Genomic DNA, 13,979 nt, shown 5'->3' on the forward strand with positions numbered 1-13,979 from the left:
AACTCCTTCCCCATCTCCACCCCACTGCCGAAGACCCAGGAGGTTAAAAGGGAGGTAATTTCTCTTAGGAAAATTTAGTTCTGACTGCTAGATTTTTTGCAGCCTTTCTTTGTGCCATTTCAGATGCAAAACAAATCATGGAAGATTGCATATGTGTGTGATACTTTTTTAATAACGAATTTTTTTCTTTTTTTCCTCCAGTCTCTGAGAACAGTGTAGGCAGAATTTTAAACCTTAACAGTTTACGTTGGGGGAACAGAACCTCTTTTCATCTTAAGCTAGATTCTCGGATTCCTTTAGACGTCACAGCTCATGAGTTCTGCTCCCGTCACGTTAACTTGGCATGAGTGGGTTGTTTACCCTTCTGCAGTGTTCTGAGCATGGCTGAAGCATTAAAAACTTATATATGTTTAGTATTTTATAGAGTAAAGTTAATGGAAAGCATTTGGCTGTACCTAAAGACCTGCAGTCAAATTCTTCAATGTGGGTTACCCAACTGGAGTAGTGGTACACACCTTAAATCATTCAATGAATAAATAATTAAAAAAACCAAAAAACCCCAGGGCTTGTCTGCAGTTTTGTTTTTGGTCATCACATCTGGGTAACTTTGACATAAAATGGAAGTTCAGGCTTACAAAATAACTAGCTGAGATATTTTTCCCAAGGGCTCTCAGAGCTCATTAAACTTAGGTCACTTTGGCTTTTGGCCTTAAAGATTGCCATGCAACACTGAAAGCTGGGCTGAGTTCCCTATCTTGTTGAATATTAAGGGAGTCACCAAGACCCAGCCGAGAGGACGAGCCACAAGCCAGCCTTGATGTGGTGGAGGTGCAAGGCACCGTTACTTACTACCGGAATGTTCTGAGAGGTGTAGTGACTATTAGCAGATGAATCTCACTGCACTTTATTTTGTATAGCCTGCCGCTTCATCCATTAGATTATCTGGGTGTATTTCAAAGTGAAAAGAAACTTTAAGATTTCATGTTTCGTTAAATGTAGGAGGTTATTCTGAGCAGATGTTTCTGTGGTCCCCGCACTCTCCTTGGAAGCTGCTACAACTTTGATCAGTTCTGGTGGCCTTACACTGCTTTAGTCTAGCTTCCAAACCCTGCACCAGAGTGTTGGTGAGGTATGTGATGTTTTAGTAGGGGTCGCTCTGTGTGTTGTATTAGTGCATTTGACAGGGCTTTACTTCCTGTGACGGGACCTGCGTGTTCTCTGTGGAGTCCAGCACACACCAGCCCATGACGCAAGAGGGTTTTGAGAGTCAAACACAAATTTTGTGGCCCTCAGTAAAACGGGCTTTTTGCTGATTTTACTCCAAATTTCTGATGGCCTCTCATTCTATTTGTATTGAGTTAATGCTTAATTTTTTTAAAAAGCTACAAAAATCCAGCTATACAGTAGCATATAGTCTATGCAGATCTTTCTGCATAAGATTATATGGTGATATTTTATGACTAAATTCTGTACACATCTGGGGCTTTATGGGGATCCCATGTTTTATCATAGTTAACAGTGAATAGTTTTTTTTTTTTTTTAGGTTCCTCTGGGATAAATTTCTGCAGGTAAAATTGCTAGTTCAAAGGAATTCATACTTAAAATGTTGATAGGTCCTACCAAAGTAGGAATGGTTAATAACTTCCATCAACATGATTGTAAGAGTGCCTTTTCCATCTTAGCTGCTGGATATTTGTACTACTTGCAGACGGAAATGATCTCACAATTTTCATTTGCCTTTTGCCCCCTTGTATGAAGGAAGAATCTTTGCTTGAAATCACGTGGATTTGAAAGCCAACTTCGCCACTTACTAGGTGTGGGAGCCTGGGTAAGTTCACCAGCCTGGGCTCTGTTTCATCGTTTGTGACATGGGATGGAAAAAAAAAATGATGCAAAACTTAGTGACTTGAATTCCGTGGATACCATTTACATCTGCACTTAAAATCTGCCTCCTATGAGTGGAGTCCTTAACTCTGGAATGTATCTTTATTTTTAAAACGTGCATTTTTATAAAGAAAAAATGACAGACAGCGTAAAGGCCCTTTCAACTTATCTTCTCTTTCACGCTTCAAAGTTAAAAACAGCTGTTTTGGAGAGTAACCTGCCACATGATTTTCTGTAGGTTTCTGAGTCCCTTCGTGTGTGTGGCCACTAACTATGCTGCTTGACTGGTGGCGGTATAGCAGTAAGTATTGAGCCGTACATGAGTCATACTCTTGAGGGGTGTGAGAGACTGGAACTTGGAAGCTCCAGGCTTGAAAATGGGTCTCACTGGATCCTGGGCTAGTCTAAAACCAGAGGCATAGGTACTCAGAACAGGGTGAAGCCTGCAGTCTGTAAAGTAATAGTTTTAGGGCAAAAGCTAGTCCACGTGTTTGTGAGGGTCTTACTTTTCAGACTGAAGTAGAATGCCTGCTGGGATGCCACAGCCAGCAAGTCCAAGTGACCTTCCTTTATGAGTTCTTAATCCTCGGGTTGGGGAGCCAGGCCTTAGGAGCCCGGGGGAGGGGTGCTGGTGGGCATGAGGTCTGCGTGTTCGGGTGCAGGCCCTGGTGCCAGTGCCGCACTCGGGAGAACTGAGACGGTCCTGCTGCCAGTGTGGTGGTGTGTGCTCAGAGCTGCCATGGGAAACTTGGGAGCCCTGGGCTTTGCCTGCAGCTGCGAGGCGAGCTCAGCAGGTGTGCAGCTGGACTGGGAAGAGGGGTTTGGGGGCGCTGGGGCCGCTTGCCACCACTGCTGTGTCTGGGCTCCTCTCATCCCCTTTTGGGGCCTGAGGGATTTAGGATCCAGATATCCTCCGTAAGTCCATCAAGGTAGGTGCCTCTGTATGTTTGGCATTTGAGGAAAGGGTCTGGGACCATTGGTGTTTATTTAGGGGTGGCAGTGGTGCTGGGTTGAAATTTCTGGGGTGGAGGCGGGGGGGGACGTTTACCAAACCATGGAGGAGGTTGATGGCTTTTCTCATCCATCTCTCCGTGGTGAGCCTCATGGCCACAAAAGCAGTGTGTGTTTCCAGGTGAATCTATAGACATTTGTAACTACTGTGAGGTTCTCGGGCTATTTGGGGCTTCTTCTCAAGTGTTTCTCAAGCATTTTGGACCGTGATCAGCGGTAAGAAATAACCTTTCCCATCAAGACCTAGTGTGGAGACACACACACGGGTATTTCCCTAAACAGGATGCTGTATGTGAACTACCACGATTTCACAGCCAGTTTGAAAACCCGGGCTATGTGCATGTCAGTGCCTGGCACAAAGTGTAGAACTTGGACATGTTCTTGAATGAATGAGTAAATAAAAGGTGACTCGAGGTTTTCCAGGTTTTCATGAAAAGTCCCTCTTTTCCATGATGGGCCTTCATAGTCTGACAGAAACCAGTGTGCAGTGGTTAAGAGGATGCCTTGGTCAGGGTGAGGTGAAGAGGCCTGCACCACAGCTGGCACGCAGGAAGCGACCCAAGGGCTGTTCAGTGTGAGCCGACGTGGCTGGATAAAAATCCCCTTGCAGCGTGGGAGAAGGATCTCTTCCTGGGTTCTGTAGTGGTTCCAGCTCCTCTCCCTGTTTCTTCTCCCTCCAGTCCTGTGGTTCTCACCCAGCCTGCACAATAGAAGCAGCGTGTTGGGACGTACCCCAGGCAGACCAGATGAGACTCCTTGCGGTGGGACCCAGGCACCGGCATCTCTGAAGCTCCTCAAGTGAGAAGCACCTCTGGTGCGTTCTGAGGAGACTGCAGAGGCGTGTTGCTTGGGCCCTTTCCAAATTGCTAATTGAGCCAGTGGCACCGGGCTTCTCAGCCTGAGGCTGAGGTCAGCTGGTGCTGTCAGATGACCCTGTTCCTCCCCTTGGTTGCTTGCCCAGCCACCTTCGGTCCCTTGAGCTTTCAGGAGGTCTGGACATGACGAGTGCCTTCCTCTGAGGCAGGCTGTTTTCACCGGGCTTGGCAGGAGGAAATTTACACCCACAAGGTCCCAGGGCCCTGTGAATCAGAGCTTACCAGAAGCCCTACTCTGGGAGACAGCCCTCCTGGCAGGGCTGTGTCACCTTGGGAGAGGTTTAAAATACAGATTCCTGGACTCCCCACCCATATACATCGATTCCAAAGGTCTGGGGAGAGGACAGAGTTTCTACGTTTAAAAGGTAAAATCTGAGTCCTACTACCTATTACCCCTGTTTATTTTTAAAATTTTTCATTGATAATACATACACATGGGAAAATGGTACGGAAAGGCTCAGGTGACAAGCCCTCGTGAGCTGTCTCCTCTTGGATGTCCTGTATGGAGTTGAGCCTGGGGTTCTCTGGCTTCTTGGAACTGTGAGGGAAGATGGGCCAAGACAGGCTGATGGACATGGCAGGCACCAAAGGACCTTGGTCCTGGGGCACACCAACCATTGCGATCATTCAGCTTGGAATCCTGTTAAAAGGAGCAGAAGATAAGGCTGCTGCGACTGCTAAATCGCTTCAGTGTGTTCGACTCTGTGCGACCCCATAGATGGCAGCCCACCAGGCTCCCCTGTCCTGGGATTCTCCAGGCAAGAACACTGGAGTGGGTTGCCATTGCCTTCTCCAATGCATGAAAGTGAAAAGTGAAAGTGAAGTCGCTCAGTCATGTCTGACTCTTCGCGATCCCATGGACTACAGCTTACCAGGCTCCTCCGTCCATGGGATTTTCCAGGCGAGGGTAGTGGAGTGGGGTGCCATTGCCTTCTCCAAAAGATAAGGCTGGGGTGAGGTATATTTATTCAATTGCTAAGCAGTGTCTGGCTCTGTGACCCCATGGACTGCAGCACACCAGGCTTCCCTGTCCTTGATTATATCCTGGAGTTTGTCCAAAACTCATGTCCATTGAGTCGGTGATGCCACCCAACCATCTCATCCTCTGTCACCCCCTTATCCTCCTGCCTTTAGTCTTTGCTCGAATCAGGGTCTTTTCCAATGAGTCAACTCTTCGAATCAGGTGGCCAAAGGATTGGAGCTTCAGCTTCAGCATCAGTCCTTCCAATAAATATTCAGGGTTGATTTCCTCTAGAACTGAACTGGTTTGATCTTGATAAATGTATTCCTGAAAAACTATACAGAAAGAGTTACAAAACACTGAACTGCACTATTTACAGATAAAATAATGGAACTCTTCCTTTGCCAACCTGTCCAGATGTGTACCTTGTATTTAGTAATGAACATTGTCATGAAGAGAGAATGCCTACGAGCTCGTGGGGCGGGTCTATCAGGTCAGTTTTCTGGATGAGAGTGAGGCTTGGTTGTCTGACTTTGTGACTGTGCCCTGCTGTGCTCAGAGGGTGTGGAGCCCTTTGGGGACAGTCCACCATCCACTCGGCAAGCGTTGGCCACCCTGCCTCCCTCTCCCCATCTGTAAAGAAGGGTGTTTGCGAGGATGAGAGAGGTGATGTCTCACACGGAAGGGTACCCGCCTCCGGGTGAGCACTGAGTTCATCCTGGCCCTGGGGCTGCAGGAAAGACTGGATCCATTTCTCCAGAGGAGAGGAGAGGAGGCAGCCGACCTGAGGGTGTTAAGTGGTGAAAGGGGGGCACTGAGGCCCCCCAGGCCGCAGGAGGTCTCTCTAGGGGAGCAGGGGGTCTCCGGTCGGCGGTGAGCGGCACCAGGACCATGGGTCCGCCCGGAAGGGAAAGGGCCAGCTGTGCCCGGGGGCTCGTTCTCTCGGCTTCAGCCCAAGAGGAGCGGAGCGCGGCTGGTGGGTCCAGCGGGGCCACCGGAGACCCCCCTCATCGTGGGACCCTGATGTTGGAAGACGAAGCTGCTCAATGAAACCCGGTTTAAATCGGCTCGCCTGGTGGCTGCCAGTAACCCCACACCATGGGCTCTCTTCCAGATGTCCTGGCTCCAGTAGGCGGCCAGCGGGGTCAGCGCGGGCACAGGCTCACGGCCAGCGGGGGTCGGGGGATTGGAGGCCGTGAGAGTTACTTCCAGGCCCTGTGTGCGGGGGTGGTCCTAACACGCTGGGGAGGACCAGGGCCTGGGGCTGGTCTGTTGTCCAACCCCCGCCCCCCCGCACCATGCTGGGTCCTCAGCAGGTGCCAGTGCTGAGGGGTTCGCCCCTCTGAGAAAGCCCTCCCGTTATTTTTGGGGTTCGTCTTCCATGTCCTCTAATGGACCTCCCCCTTGCTAAGTCATGCTCTTTGCTCCTTGTTTCTTATCGTATCCTGATTTTATTTATGGCTTTACTTTTTCGTGGGAAACTCCTGCATTTCCTGGAGGCCACTTGTGTTCACGCTACTTGGGCCTGTCACTGAGTGGACATCGGGTAAACGCATCCTGATGGGCTGAAGGGATGCCCATTTTACAGATGAGAAGACAGAGGCACTGAAAGGCTAAGGGGGTGCCCAAACCAGGATCTGAACACGTATCTGTCTACCTCTGCCCTGTCTAGAAGATATGCTTGTGAGCATTCCCTGTGGAGGTAGAGCTTGGGTTCAAATTCCAGAGAATTGGGAGCTTGGATAGGTTTTTTGACTTGAGCCTCAGTTTCCTCATGCAAAGTAGGGGTGACACTGGTTAACTACCTCCTGGGGTTGGGGCCCTGGTCGGGGATTGAAAGATGCCAGTGTGACCTGAATGACCTGGTCAGTTAACTGAACTTGGATTGGGTTTGAGAACTGCCCTCAGCACGCAGCATTCACTGATGCAAACAGATGCTGAAACCGTGTTCCTGCGCCAGCAAAGCCAGGCACCCCGCAAAGGCCTCACCCCCACGGGGTGGGGTGGGACCTCGGCTCCCTTGAGTATCCCGCTAAGGCTGACGCCCCTCATTCTCCTGTGGGGACTCACTTCCTGTCTGGGCCTGGAGTGGGGAAGACATTGAGAAACAGCCTAGGCTCAGCTCCATGGAAATGGCTGGGCCAGCCCACCCGAGCCTTAAAGGGACAGTCCTCCTAGGGCAGGGCTTGTCCAGGTGATTCCCGGTGCTGAGTGGGTGCTTGACGAATGGGCCCAGCGATCCTGGCAACAGGGTTTGAGTCCGCAGAGTCTGTCGCCAGATGCCACCGTCCTTTTCCATTCCCCTAAGGACCTCTCTATGCCCTCCCACCCTGCACCACCTCCCGGTGCCCCAACCCCATTGCTGGACCATTCCGGACCTCACCCCCTAAATAATTCTATTGAATTTGCTGCTTGGTCTAGGCCTTCACTGTCAAACTGGGTAACAGGAGCCTAGACTGACTGTGAAAGTTCCATGAAGTCCTGTTTGTTGGGGGTGGTCCATTCAGATCAGATCCGTGAGTGATGCCGACATCCCCAGGGCGAAGGTGAATTGTAGAGGGCACAGCTGGTTAAGGAAGCTTAAGTTCAACACACACTGTTGGCCCAACTGAGCACCTTTTGTGGGTGGGGCTGGCTGTGGTCTCCCTTGAGTCAGGGCCTCTGGGAGAACGGGTGGATGCCTTTCCGGGCTCTTTCAGGAACTGCCTACTGGGCCTCACCTCGTGTGTGAAAGTCACTCAGTCGTGTCTGACTTTTTGCAACCCCATGGACTAGACAGTCCATGGAATTCTCCAGTCCAGGATAATGGAATGGGTAGCCTTTCCCTTCTCCAGGATATCTTCCCAACCCAGGTATTGAACCCAGGTTTCCCACATTGCAGGCAGATTCTTTACCAGCTGAGCCACAAGGGAAGCCCAAGAATACTGGAGTGGGTAGCCTATCTCTTCGCCAGCAGATCTTCCCAACCCAGGAATCAAACAGGGGTCTCCTGCATTGCAGGCGGCTTCTTTATCAACTGAGCTATCAGAAGCCTGGGCCTCACCTTGCCCACCTCTAAAATGGGCCCTCTCACTGGCCCAGGATTTGAGATCCTGGCTTGGTATACTCAGAAATCTATGAACCGTAACTTGCAGTTAGTTATTCTCAGGGTTTAGTTACTGTTCCCCGACCACCTGACACCCCCAAACTCCTTCCCATCCCCAGGCTGCACCAGGGTACTGAAGGTGCCTCGGGTCTGCCCTCCAGGGCTTTTCCTCTGAAGTCCTTCCTAGACTCCAGTTGTGGCTGTAATCCTTCCATTAGCTTTTGGCAGGAGACAGACCCGTGGCTGTGGGCAGAGCAGGCTTGGGCTTCTCGGCTGTGGGAGGATGCGCCAAAACAAACAGGAAGTCCGCCAATCCTGCAGGAATTTGTGCTATGCCCTCAGGGAGATGGACGGCCAGTGGTGCTGATAACCCTGTTTCTTCTCTGTCTCTTGGGTACTCTCAGTTCAGTTCAATTCAGTAGCTTAGTTGTGTCTGACTCTTTGTGACCCCATGGATTGTAGCATGCCAGGCTTCCCTGTCCATCACCAACTCCCGGAGCTTGCTCAGACTCCTGTCCATCGAGTCCGTGATGCCATCTAGGGTACTTTACATGCGCATATTCCATTGTAAGTCTACGCAACCCCTGAGGCATGCCTGTGTGCCCGTTGATCGGTTGAGAAGCTGGTGCTCAGAGAGGTTGAGTGACTTGTCTGAGGATCCCCAGCTGGGACTCAAACTTGGAATTTCATCTCTCTAAAATCCAGACTCTCTCTCTCTCTGTGACTTTACTGGATCAAATTTCGTTTCGATGAAACTTGTGATCCAGTCGGGAATGTGTCATTTGGTATCATTTTAAGTGTTTAATTTTTTATTCACTCCAGTTAAATGATGTTTCATGGTCTCAGCATAAAGAGAGAGAATAGATTCTATCCCCCTCAATCATGCCTTTTCTTTAGCATAAAAATGGAATTCTTTATTAGAATGGCTGGCACACTATTTAAAGAAACAGAACAACACAGCAGGACTGAAAAAAAAAGAAATGCTGATGTGCAATCTCTGGACACAGGCTGCTTGGATTTGAATAACCTGGCTCCATCACTGATGAGCTGTGTGACCTTGAGCAAACCCACTTAACTGTTCTATGCCTCAGTTTCCTCATCTACTGCGTAGATGAGTTGCTGTTACTAAGCTTAAGTAAATTTGATGACTTAACACATTATTGACCAGAGGCGTATTAATATGTCTTTTGTAGTGTGTGTGTGTGTGCTCAGTCACTAAATTGTGTCCGACTCTTTGCAGCCTCATGGACGCAGCCTGCCAGGCTCTTCTACCCATGGAATTCTCCAGGCAAGAATACTGGAGTGGGTTGCCATTTCCTACTCCAGAGGATCTTCCCTCCTTCAGGGGGTCTTCCAGGAATGGAACCCAAGTCTTCTGCACTGGCAGGCGGATATTTTATCACTGGGCCACCTTCCTTTTGTTACCTGAATGTTATTATCAATATCATTTACAGAACAAATCACCAGCCACAGGTGTTAGTTTCTGCAAAAATTAATACAGATAGTAATGAGTTAACATCATAAAGTTCTTATAATAGCATTTGCCATTTAGTTTATTTAATATGGTAGACTGGATAAATATAATATGGAAGGGTCCTCGCCCATAATAGGGCTAATAGCCTCCTTGCTCCCTCAAACCCCCAGGGCAGGATTTGTCCTGGGGATTCCTGATGCTGAGTAGGTGCTGATGAATAGGCCCAGCAACCTTGGAGTCAGGATTTGGGCCTGAGGAATCTGTGGTCAGATCTCAAAATCCTCTTTTCCTCTAAGAATTCCCCTCCACCTCCTCCCACTTTTACCACAGAAGCAATAATTTTTAACATCATTTTGGTACCTATCTTTCTGAACCACGAGTTGGCAAACCATAGCCTAGAATCTGAGGGCCGAATTCTGTCCCCTTCCTGGTTTTGTGAATAAAGTTTTATTTGCACTTGTTTGTTTACATACATACATTCAGTCTAGGGCTACATTTGCAGAGTTGAATAGTTGTGACCTTGTGGTTCACAAAGCCCAAAATGTTTACTGTCTAGTGCTTGACAGAAGGCTGACCCCTGCTCTAGACTATTTCCTATCATTATGTATTTTTATATATTTATATTATTATAAAAAATAATAAATGGAATTCTACTGTAGGCATTTGTTTAGCAGTTTGCTTTTCTTCTCTTCACTTTAAATCAAGAACCTCCTTCTCTGTATGTGCAGACCAGCCTGCTGCTAGTAGTATTTCAGAGTTTATTAACCATAATTTATTAACCAGTCTCTAGGATATCATTTAGTTTATCTCCTGTAGTCTATTGCAGAAAGTGCTGCAGTGAACGTTTTGTGCATATGTGTGAAATTTCTAGAGACCAAGACATAGAAGATCTGGGTCAAAGCGCAGATACTTTTAAGAGTTTGATAAATAAAGTGAAGTCGCTCAGTCGTGTCCGACTCTTTGCGACCCCATGGACTGTAGCCCACCAGGCTCCTCTGTCCATGGGATTCTCCAGGCAAGGATACTGGAGTGGGGTGCCATTTGGGAGACACTCAAATCCTCTTTCTGAAAGACCAGTTTGTACGGCCTCCAGCAGTGTCTGCAAGCACCCATTTCCCCATATTGTCTTCACAGTTCAGTGTTGAATCTTTCCAAGTTAACTTTTTTTTTGACATGTGAGATCCCAGTACCCAGGGATTGAACCTGGGCCAGAGAAGTGAATGCCCTAAATCCTAATCATTAGGCCATCAGGGAACTCCTTCCAAATTAATTTTGAATTTACCATTCAAAATTGAATTTATAGTTTTATTAAAAGTCCAGAGGGATTTTTGGGAATGGATCATTAGTATTTTAGTTCAGCTGAAAGAATTCCCAGCTGAGATTAGCTAAGGAAATTTGGAAATAGAAGACTTTAAAACATATAAAATGGTAATAATTAAAAGTTAGGTGTTGGCATGAACAATGAAACAGGATAGATACTCCAGAAAATATACATGATATTCTATCAGAAAATAGCACAAATGATGAAAGGGATGGGTTAGTCAATAAGTGGTATGGGGAAAGCTGAATATTTGGGGGGGAAATTGTTAGTGCAACATTTCATGCTCCCAGGTATATTGAGACATTAAAAAGTTAAACAGAGAAACTTTGCTGGTGGTCCAGTGGCTAAGACTCTGAGCTCCCAATGAAGGGGCCCAGGTTTGATCCCTGGTCAGGGTCTAGTAGTCCAGTAGTCATTTATGGATGTGAGAAAAGTGAAAGTTTCTCAGTCGTGTCTGACTCTTTGTGACCCCGTGGAGTATATCGTCCATGGAATTCTCCAGGCCAGAATACTAGGGTGGCTAGCCTTTCCCTTCTCCAGGGAACCTTCCCAACCCAGAGATCAAACCCAGGTCTCTGGCATTGCAGGTGGATTCTTTATCAGCTGACCCACAAGGGAAGCCCATGGATATGAGAGTTGAATCATAAAGCTGAATGCCAAAGAATTGACCCTTGTGAACTGTGGTGTTGGAGAGGACTCTTGAGAATCCCTTGGACTGCAAGGAGATCAAACCAATCAATCCTAAAGGAAGTCAATCCTGAATATTCATTGGAAGGACTGATGCTGAAGCTGAAGCTCCAATACTTTGGTCAGCTGATGCGAAGAGCTGACTCATTAGAAAAGACCCTGATGCTGGGAAAGTTGAAGGCAGGAGGAGAAGGGGACAACAGAGTATGAGATAGTTGGATGGCATCACCGACTCAATGGATTTGAGTTTGAGCAAGCTCCGGGAGTTGGTGATGGACAATGAAGCCTGGCGTGCTGCAGTCCATTGGTTGCAAAATGTCACACACGACTGAGCGACTGAACGACCACAGCAACAGGGAACTAGATCCACATGCCACAACTAAGACCCAGTGCAGCCAAAAAAAAAAAAAGTAATAAATATTAAAAACATTTGAGGGACTTCCTTGGTGCTCCAGTGGCTAAGACTCCATGTTCCCAATGTAGAGGGTCCACATTCATTCCCTGGTCAGGAAACTACATGCTGCAACCAAGACCTGGTACAGTCAAATAAATAAATATTAAAAAAATAAAAAATATTTGAATAAGTAGTTAATATTTAATAAGTTTAGAAAGTTAAATGTAAAACGTAAACAAGGAAAATATTTGTGAATATTTAACCTTACAAACATAAAAATGGGCAATATTTTTATTAAAAATAAAAGACTGATTATAGCATAAATTTAAACTTTTGTTCATCACCAATATAAACAAAATTGAAAGGAAAATGGGACAAGTAATACACCAGAAAGGAAAAATGAAAAGATATGAACAGAGAATTCAGAGGCAGAAATACAAATGACCAATCAACACTGTGCTTTGGGTACAGTTTTCTCCCCCTTGCCCCCGGCCATGCTGTTTGGCTTGTAGAATTTTAGTTCCCTGACCAGGGATCAAACCCAGACCCTTAGCAGTGAGACCATGGAGTCCTAACCACTGGACTGCCAGAGAATTCCCTTGGATACAGTTTTGGAAAGATAAGTGGATACTACTCAGTGCTGGGACATCCAGGCTGATGTACGTTCATACATGCTGCTCCTGAGGGCAAACTTCCAATATTCCAAAAAATAAATTTGCCGTTTATATCAAGATCTTTACAAATGGCCCTAGATTTTGATCCTGTAATTCCACTTCTAAACATCTACCCCAAGAGGGAAATAATCAGAATTGTGGCAACTCCTTCTTAGACAACAGTATCAAGTATAGTATTATGTGGAATAGAAGACACAAAGAAATGACATTAAAAACCTAGTGATAGGTCACTGATTAAATGCATCTTATTAGTTAAATTAGGTAGAAAATTATGAAGCCTTTATAAAGCATGCTTTTGAACACTATTTTAAGAAATGAGGAAATGCTCATAATATAGTGGGAAATACACACAGCATGATCTTAATTTGGCTAGAACACTGCCTGGCAGCTGATGTGAGCTACTATCATTATTGATAATGTCAAAGCCCCAAATGAGCATTCATTCCTGCCTCAGTTGCACACGTGTGTGTTCCCAAGGTTCCTTGCCTGGCCCACCCTCTGCGAACCAGTTGGGGAAGGTTGTGGGGGGCGGCCCTGTGCCTTCCCCCTGGGCAGGGCCCCAGACCTACCTGGGGCTCTGTTTCTGGCTGAGCACTGCCATCTAGAGGCTCCTGGCCCACAGCGCAGCTGTCCGTGCCCCTCACCGCCACCAGCCGCAGCCACCCGACAACGGGGCTCCAGTGTCTTGTCTGCTCCCTTGTCGGCTGGGGGAGCTGCTTGGTCAGCGCTGGAAAAGACCCTGCAAGACTCCTTATGTCAAGACCTTTACAGAGATCCTTTGGGCCCATGTTTCTTAAAACTGTGGTTCTTGAACCTGCATCGCTGGCCGCTGCTGGGAGACTTAATAGTAAAGATTCAGGGTACATCCCAACTTCCCTGAATCAGACTTTGCTGGCGGTGTGGTGAGCAAGGCTGCCGAAAATCTCGAATTTTAACATGCTTGCTGGGTGATTCTGATACACGTTGGAGTTTGAGAGCCATTGATCCAGACCACTAATATTTTATAATTTAATGGGAGTTGGGGGGGGCGGGGCTTGGCATAGAGCCTTTAGCCTTTTCCCTAGTAACCTACATCTAGATCTATTTTAGGAGGTTCCTTGACTCCAATGTAAGATTTTTTTTTTTTTTTAAGAACAGTTTTAGGGACTTCCCTGGTGGTCCAGTGGGTAAGACTCCACGCTCCCAATGCAGCGGGCCTGGGTTCGATCCCTGGTTGAGAAACCAGATCCTGAATGCTGAACGAAGAGTTCACATGCCATAAGTAAACCTCCTGCGTGCGACAGGTAAGACCTGTGCAGCAAAATAAATAAATAAATAAGCCAAATAGAACAAAAAAGAGGCAGTTTTAGGTTCAAAGCAAGATTGAGAGGAGGTACAGGGGTTTCTCATATACCTTCCGCCCCCGCCTCCTACCAGAGCCTTTCCCACGATCCACATCCCCCCCAGAGGGGTTCATGTGATGGACTTATCCTGACACACCCTAAATCACCTGAAGTCTATATCGAGGCTCATCTGGTGGTGTACACGCTGTGGGTTTGGACATAGTATTAATATCATGGCATGGATCCATCATTAGGTATCACACAGCGTTCTGCTGCCCCCTCCCCCAAATC

Source organism: Bos javanicus, chromosome 25 (assembly GCF_032452875.1).
Source record: "Bos javanicus breed banteng chromosome 25, ARS-OSU_banteng_1.0, whole genome shotgun sequence".
NCBI lineage: Eukaryota > Metazoa > Chordata > Mammalia > Artiodactyla > Bovidae > Bos > Bos javanicus.